The sequence below is a fragment of the Olea europaea genome, chromosome 15 (assembly GCF_002742605.1).
Source record: "Olea europaea var. sylvestris chromosome 15, O_europaea_v1, whole genome shotgun sequence".
In the NCBI taxonomy this organism is placed as follows: domain Eukaryota; kingdom Viridiplantae; phylum Streptophyta; class Magnoliopsida; order Lamiales; family Oleaceae; genus Olea; species Olea europaea.
In genome coordinates, this window is record NC_036251.1 from 18,904,265 (window position 1) to 18,913,665 (window position 9,401).

At 38.1% G+C, this 9,401-nt stretch overlaps 1 pseudogene; it reads right to left on the reverse strand.

Moving 5' to 3' along the window:
• LOC111410372 overlaps window positions 1–8,861 on the reverse strand; it is a 12,793-nt pseudogene extending 3,932 nt beyond the window's left edge.
• Window positions 8,862–9,401: the final 540 nt, after the last annotated feature.

A 9,401-nucleotide genomic window follows, 5' to 3' on the forward strand; every position in this document is an offset into this window, starting at 1 on the left:
AGCTAAAGAGTAAGCGTGATCAAGAGTAGTGACACCTCGAAGGAAAAGCTCGCGCTTAAGATCATCTCTCAGACCTTGGCTAAACCTACTCAAAGTCGTGCTCTCATCCTCAATTAAATGACATTTGGTTCGAAATTCCTCAAATTGCGCGATATACTCAGTCACTAACTGATTTCCTTGTTTAAGGGCATTCCATTGAGTAAGAATTTCAAAATTATCTCGTTTTCGCTCACGAATTTGATCCCTATTCCTATCCCTATCCTTCCGATCGGGTCGAAAGTATTTTTGATTACCTTGTCGACAATGTTGTCTATTATGGGACACCTTAGAATTATCAACATCAATCGAATGAGGGATGTGTTTAAATTTTTTCAAACTAGCAGATAGGACCTTACTTTCTTCAAGAGTAGCGGTCATTTGAGTTTGAATAGCCGCTATTTATCGGGTGAGTGCATCGAATTGTGAGGGGTTCATGTTTAAGGTACTAGAGCTAGAAGTGACAAGATGATCAATATGTAACTACATGCACTGTAATAGCAACTTAATGACATAGCAACTTAATGACATGCAATAGAGAGATCAACGAACAAAAAGTGCAAGTAATGGAAAATGAAAATTTGAGCTAATTTTTTTTTTTTTAAATTTAAATTTTGGGACTAAAATTATATACAACAAGCTAGTACTGCAGGTATATGTAAAATAATAAAGCAATGGTCAAATACTAGTCAAAACCTAATCACGTAAAATAAGCAGGTTAAAGTGAGATTTAACGAGGTCAATGGATCCAATTACGTGAGTTCAGATAAAAATAGATCAGTAGCAGCTCAAAAATTTAATTGATGCAATTTCAAAATGAAACAGTAATATAAACCAACAATAAATAAAAGCAAGAACTTCCCTTTCGTTCGTCGAAGTAGTCAAGCCAGATCAACCAGAATAAAAGACGTACCTGTGAACAGTACCCGTGAACAGTGAATTTTTTTTTTTTTCACCTAAGACTGAAAATTGAAGAAGAAGAAAAAAGTTGCTGCCTGTACCAAATATTCTTTTAGTTCGTGCTGTTCCAACAGATTTTGGGAAAGAAATATGAATAAATTTTGGATTAAAGAAAAGAAATTACCCATGGTTCGACTCTGATACCAAATTTGATATAGGATGAATAAAAAAGAAAGAAGAAGGAAAGGGGAGGAGAAACAGAGAGAAGGGAAAAGAGGAGAAGAAACTAGAGGAAGAGAGGGGAGGGAGAAAACGGCTGCAAGCCACCAAAAATATTTCAATTCTAATTCATCATCAACTGTCTCAAATGAGAAACAAAACAGAAATAAATAGTAGAACACAAACCCTAAAGAGAAGGGCTTGGGCCAAACCCAATAAACAAGCCCAATAACAGAAATATAAATAATAATCCAATTAGAATATAACTAATAGTCCAAAAAGAAAATAAATAGTAAATGGAAGAAAATAAATAGTAAATGGATGTCCGCATCACTATCCTACAGCTGGACTTAACAGACTGCTTGAATATCATTTTAAATAGTCTGCTTATGGATTTCTATTCTTGTTTGCATTCTTTACCAGATAGCTTCTACCAATCCCATGACCCCTGTGGTGTTGACAGACAAAAATCCAATTACAGGAGAAGCCAAGAATGTCAGATAAAATATAGTGATAATGGACGTCTGAAGAAATAGCTACATAGGAATGCAATTACACGAGAAGCAAATTGCTGCCTGCTGGAAAAATTATTTAGCGATAAAGATCATCTTCAGAAGAAAAGAAACTACAATGGATGTTAATTCATAACATAACTGCAAGCTCTTGCATGATATAAAAATAATTTTATAACACCGTGAAATCTAACTTACCGTATCAACATCTATGGGATCCATCTTCTTTAGTCTTTGGAAGGAATCACTTGAATTTGGGTCAAAGACACTGCCAATAAAGCTGTAAACTTGAGCAAAATTGGGCATGGCTGCATCAAAGCAGGAGCAAATTTAGTAAGTGCATAAACAGGTGATAAAACAGTCGAGTAAACCAGACTAACACTTTGGACATGGAATTGGCTAAGCTTTTTAGTACTTCAAAAGCGGTGGGTCTCAATGAATGTGTGATTAAAAAGTAAATAAAAGTTGTGGTCTTAAGGAATGTGTGGTTATAAGACCAGAGCATATAAGCTCTTAAAAGCACTACCAAACAAGCACATAGCTGTATATGAACCAAAAATAATTGTAGGATGTAGGATATTGCTGTTTTGACTTGACTTCTGTAAATTATTCCCTTTGACTTGACTTCTGTAAATTATTCCCTAGACCCGACCATAAATCCCCATATAGTAATCACATCATTTAGTTGTGTTGATATAATGTGATCATGCCTTTGAGATACATCTTCAGCTATGTATCCAAGTTATAAGTTCTGTAAGCTAAAACTTGGACATCTTTCCGACCAGCTCCCATGAACTCACAAAAATGTTGAACTTCGGGTTCCTAATTACCCTTGATTCAAGAGATTTAAAGATAGAAAACAGAATGCAAAAGAAACTGACCTCTCACTGGCTTGCCTTGTTTCTGTCTTACTTGGGGAGTTGTCTCATTAGATGTCCATACCCAAGGAGTTCTTTTGGTGGTGCTGGTGCTGGTGCTGGTGCTGGTGCTATACTTATGTGTCATGGTAAAACCTGCTAATCCCACATCATCTGAAACACCAGCATAAAACCATTGTTAACACAGGATAATGATTTAATTCTGGGGAGAATAAAAGACCAGCATGCCAAAATAATAGAATCAAAGCATTTGAAATATTTGAGATATTGCCTCTTTCCAAGACACTGCACGTCCAAGATGACAAAGCAGCGCCCGCAATTTCATTTCTAGGTACTGAAAATGAATCCGACCTCACAATATTTTCAGGCTCAAGCAGAGCAGATGAAGACTGCAAGGGTCCAGTAGCTTGGGACAGAACTGCAGTGGTAAGTAGGCAAGTATAAGCAAGAACGGTTTGAAAAGGCTAGAAGTCAAGATGTGTGGCTAACAGTTCTTACCATTTTTAGGGGCCTTTAGCGGATAGGGATGAGCGGCTTTTCTCTTTGGACGTGGAGGTGGTACATGTTCACTTGCTCCATTCTTCTGGACCTTCAGAAAATATTTCTGAGCATGGCTACGAATCTGCAACAACTTCATTTAGTATCTGGAAAGTAGACACAACACACACACTATTTGATTGCGGTCAAGTCACAAAACATTATCCTCTTGTCATAACAAAGCTAGTTGTCACGGACTTGCTAATTTCCTTCAAGAACCGTGCGGCCTTAGTGTCTTCAACTTCCGTCCCCGCGGTTATTATACTAAGTCAGCCTCCCGATTGGCGTTGATGTTTTAGAAAGGCACTAAGTAGAACACTTTAAGATAGGGACAATGAAGGAACACAAGAGCTTACAAAGAAGGCTTTGTATTGAATAAAGAATACTCTTTACAACTTCACTCTCTTTATCCCTTCAAATGAATCCTACCAAGCTATTTATAGTGGTAGCCTCCTCAAATGGATGGCTAGGATCTTTTCTATCCAACGGTCTAAATTACACCTCTAAAATTATCTATACAAATATCTACATTAAAATATCTATGGACTAAACTAGGATGATCTAGAATAATCCACCAATTGAGGGGCTTATAGTTTCTAGAATGTCCCACCATATTCTAGCAATCTTCATGCACTTGTGGGAGTCTAGAATATTCCGGTTAGCCCCAACTCGTCAACATTTAAAATTTCTCGATCTTCCTGTGCCAAGATCGAGCGAGTCGTGACATAGTGCTCTGAATGTTCTAGTAAAAACAGGTGCACAGAGTTTTAACAATTCTCGGAAATCAGAATAGCAACTAGGATAGTAACCAAATTCCTTGGCCACAACACTCCCCATCTATGTAGCACAGACACTGTAACTAGGATAGCGTGTCAGTATCCGACACGTGTCGATACCAACACTCTTCGATACTCTACAATGATCATTTTTTTTCTTACTATAACTATTATATATTTTTAATTCAAAGTTATTAATAAATAACAAATAAGTACTTATATTTAAAAGATTTCAACAAAAAAAAACAACTTTAAATTCCAAAGGCCGTCTCTTCTTATCGGCCCACTTCTTCATGCGCCTCCGTGCTTTGTTTAAACAAGATCGTGCTAAGTCGGCATGCTCTTCCCATGACTTAGCCATTTTGTATGCTCCGGGGCTTTTCCCTCCGTCAATAGAAGTGGACAAAGTGTGGGGTGTTAGTGGTTGTTGTCCTGTCACCAACTCGAATGGACTCCGCCCCGTGGCTTCACTCCTTTGTAAATTGTAGGAAAATTGTGCAATATCCAGGAGCTTGGCCCAATCTCTCTGATTGGCACTTACAAAGTGCCGGAGATAGCACTCCAACAAAGCATTCACCCTTTCTGTTTGTCCATCCGTCTGAGGGTGAAAGCTTGTAGAGAAGTGTAGGTTCGAGCCTAGGAGTTTGAACAACTCTGTCCATAGCCTTCGAAGTTCTTCCAGCTCCGGCGGTGCCATCCGATAGGGTGCCATGGATGGTGGTTTGGCACCCGGTTCCAACTCAATCTTATGATCCACCTCCCTCCTAGGTGGTAATTTCTTGGGTAACTCCGGTGGCATCACGTCCTTATTTTCCTCAAGGACATTCTTGATAACTTCGGGCACATTATCGTCACCCACAACTTCCTCAACTTGGTCCTCCATTTTTAATGCTGCCAAATACGTCGCCTCCCCTTTCTTTAGCCCTTTTGCTAGTTGCATGGCCGAAAGCTGCCCTATTGCTTTCGTCCTAGCTACCGTAGGAACCATGCATGGAGAACCCCTCTCCAAGATGCAAACTGAGCCAAAGGAAGGCATAGGAATAGCATTGACCTTCCTCATGAAGTCCAACCCGAGAACCAAGCGAAAATCATCCATTGTAGCCACCGAAAAATCCACTTGGCCATGCCAAGTGCCTAATTGAATTTCCACTCCTCGGACTATGCCACCAAGGGGCGTGGATGGAGAATTCACAGCTTTCATAAGACCACCACCTTTAGTGATTGTGAGGCCCAACCTTCTAGCCTCATCTTCAGTAATGAAATTGTTGATAGCTCCCGTATCCACCATTGCTAGTGCGGGCCGACTATTTACTTGAGCTTCCACATACATTAATCCTCGCTCATTATTGGAAGTCGGAACGACCTTAGCATTGAGAGCGTTAAGAAGTTGCAATGAACTAAAATGTTCCGCCCTTTGCTCTTGGCAAGAGGATGAATCCCGTTCCTCCGCCATAGCCGCCAGTGTGCCAAGTTTAGGGCAATCACGCATTAAGTGTGGCCCCTTGCACACGAATCATCCACTTTGAGAACCCGTCGAGGCCTTCTTCTTTTCCTCATAATTTTTTCGCGAGGGGGAAGGTTTGTAAGTGTTACCACCTTTGAAGAATGATGACTTATGGTAATCTTTCTTCTCTCCCCCGCCTTTAGCCGAGTTACTCTTAAAGCTTTTAGAAGATTTCGATGAATCCGTGCTCCTTTGGAACTCGGTTAAAGATTCGGCCACCACAATAGCCTCGTCTACTGTCTTCACTCCGCGACGTTGAAGTTCTTGCTTCGCCCAATTTTGCAATACGTCGGTAAAGTGGAACAATAGATCTTCATTTGACATGCTCGGGATTTGAAGCACAAGGGTAGTAAACTCTTTGACATAATCGCGAATAGTACCCTTATGTTTCAACTCCCTAAACTTTTTACGGGCCTCATATACTACATTTTCGGAATAAAATTGGCGTTTCAATTCCTTCTTGAAATCATCCCAACTATCTATCCTACAAGCACCCTATTCTATGTCGGCGTGCTTACGTCGCCACCATAGAGCCGCGGTGTCCGTAAGATACATAGTCGAAGTACGTATCTTAATAGCTTCATCCAAAATGTTCACGCCCTCAAAATATATTTCCAATCGCCATAGGAAATCATCTAGCTCTTTTGCATCTCGCTTTCCATCGAACTCCCTAGGCTTTGGATAGTCGATCCTTGGAGCTGCTAGCATCGTGTTAGTACCCGCACTGGTTGACGCCTTCTTACAAGCGTCTAGGCCACTTTGCATATCCGCGCAAAGCTTGTTTACTTGGTCTTGGATCGCTTTGACAGCATCCATAACCTTAACCTCCAACCTCGTATATTCTTCCCCTAAAGCGCCTTGGTCCTCCTTGAGATCATCAAGTTGTTCCAAGGTGTGAGCTTCAAGGGTTGAGAGTGAATTCTCCACTACTTCAATGCGTTCCCCCATATTGAGAAATACCTCCTCAAGAGATCCACCGGTAGGGGCTGGTGGTCGGCTCTTGCTTCGAGTTTGTCGAGTTTTCTTACTCTTGGTTTGGGGTTCGACCTCTCGACCCCGCTCGTCATGTTCTACTTCCGAAATGCCAGATCCCACAACATCTCTTTCCGCCATGCCAACGATAGTAAGTGAGCAAACCTAGGCTTTGATACCAACTGTCACGGACTTGCTAATTTTCTTCAAGAACCGTGCGGCCTTAGTGTCTTCAACTTCCGCCCCCCTGGTTATTACACTAAGTCAGCCTCCCGATTGGCGTTGATGTTTTAGAAAGGCACTAAGTAGAACACTTTAAGAAAGGGACAATGAAGGAACACAAGAGCTTACAAAGAAGGCTTTGTATTGAATAAAGAATACTCTTTACAACTTCACTCTCTTTATCCCTTCAAATGAATCCTACCAAGCTATTTATAGTGGTAGCCTCCTCAAATGGATGGCTAGGATCTTTTCTATCCAACGGTCTAAATTACACCTCTAGAATTATCTATACAAATATCTACATTAAAATATCTATGGACTAAACTAGGATGATCTAGAATAATCCACCAAGTGAGGGGCTTGTAGTTTCTAGAATGTCCCACCATATTCTAGCAATCTTCATGCACTTGTGGGAGTCTAGAATATTCCGGTTTGCCCCAACTCGTCAACATTTTAAATTTCTCGATCTTCCTGTGCCAAGATCGAGCGAGTCGTGACATAGTGCTCTGAATGTTCTAGTAAAAACAGGTGCACAAAGTTTTAACAATTCTCGGAAATCAGAATAGCAACTAGGATAGTAACCAAATTCCTTGGCCACAACACTCCCCATCTATGTAGCACAGACACTGTAACTAGGATAGCGTGTCAGTATCCGACACGTGTCGATACCAACACTCTTCGATACTCTACAATGATCATTTTTTCTTACTATAACTATTATATATTTTTAATTCAAAGTTATTAATAAATAACAAATAAGTACTTATATTTAAAAGATTTCAACAAAAAAAAATCAATAATAAATATAAAACTAAATTTAAACTATATAAATGAAGAATTTTAAAGAATTTAATGAATGTGCAGTGTCGGTATAAATCACAAGTCGACGTATCCAACACGTATCGTGTCGGACACACGTCTCCGTATTAGTGCATCATAGCTCCCTATCATTGCTTAAAATGGCCTTATATAAATTGTAACCTATAATATTGATACAACAAAAGCTCTTGAACAGGTAAGGTGGACGATATAGTAAGTACTGGACAATATTAAACGTGAAAAATAAGTTAAAATTATATTGCCCAGCACTATCCAATAATGCATCCCAACACTTTCTACATGCTTTTTGTACAGCGTGCAAAGTGTTACAACAACAATATGAATAGAAACTGAAAAAGTAACCACATTCCTTGGCCATGACACTCCCTAACTATGCTCACAATGGCCTGATATGAATTGTAATGAAACTTAAACTTCAGACATAGCAAAAATAAAAATAAAAAAAATAGAGAACCTGGATAACTGTCTTTGACCCCACAAATGCTTCAATTTTTTTCCAGTCGCGATTAAATCTGAAAATCAACAAGTCAAAAACAAATGAAACACTCACTAGAAAGCAAAATCTGGCATTACATTTAAATTTCATTAGTCGTTGGAAAATTGAAACAGTGTAATCTGTTACACAAGCTTAAAGATAGCACCTACAAGCCCGTTTTCTTTTATTAACTACAAAATATCTTCACACCCCTTGAAATTCATATTCAGAAAGCATTATTCAAATAACCATTGATTTAAATCTTAGGAGTTATACAAGCTCAGAATTCTGCAAGATACAGACTTTCATTTTATAAGGACTTGTAATACATTGATTCACCAGATACAATGTTCTACACTGATGGATTTCCAGTGCAAAGAATTCAAATTTAACGATACTAAATAATTACAAAAATCACGGAAATTTACAAAATTTAATTAATTAATACATCGCAACTAAAATCGTTTTCAACTCCCCATCCTTAACATGAAATTCATTCACATAAATTTACAAAACAAAAAACTTAACAATGCAGACACACATAACACTTACAGTCGAAGGGATTCGAGGAATTTGTCATGTTCTTCCTCAGTCCAGCTTTCTCTTGACTTCGTTATAGTATACGGCTTCCGGACCTTCTTATTCGGATCCTCCAGACTGAAACCCACATTGCCCCCAACAGGTTGAATCAAATTACCGTAGTTCATTCCCGCTTGACCCATTTTCATCGAGTCCTCACCCATATGATTGTAATAACGGTAAAAATCCTGTCCTGGCATTGGATTCTTTAAAAGAGACACCATATATAACACCAAATTCAACTCAACAAAACCCCCAAAACTTAAAAATTACTCAAAAACATTCCGTTCTATTGGCTTTTTTAATTACTGATTGTTTTTTTCGTGGGTTTTCGGATTTAAGAGACGGGAGAGTGTCAGAAGGTTATATAGGAGACGACGTAGTGGGTGTGGGGACGGGTTTAGAAAATCTGGGCCGTCAACGTGGCGATTGAAAATTGGCGATGTTTATGGTTGGAATTTGGTAGTTACGATTTAACTTGGAATTTGACTTTATTGGTGAATTTTAAAAATTTTCCCTTTCGCCATTGTTTCACGAGTAATTCCATTTTATTAGATAATTAGTCGCTGAATTAAAATCATATTAAATTTTAATAAAATATGATAGGGTATGTGCTTAAAAAGTTACGAGATTCAAAAATATGTAATTAAAATTATTGATTTTTACTTAAATTAAATTTTTTTAACAAATAGATGTTTAGGCCTTATTTGATCCACATTTATTCAAAAAAATATTTTTAAACAGTAATTTGATATTATTTTAATATATATTTTTTAATAAAATAATATTATAGACAAATCCAAAACTTTTTCTTATTTTTAACTTCATATTTCTTGTAAAAAATGTATTTTTAAACAGTAATTTGATATTTTTCAATAAAATAATATTACACGTAAATTCAAAATTTTTTTTTAACCACACATCTCCTATTAATACACTATTCAAAAATAC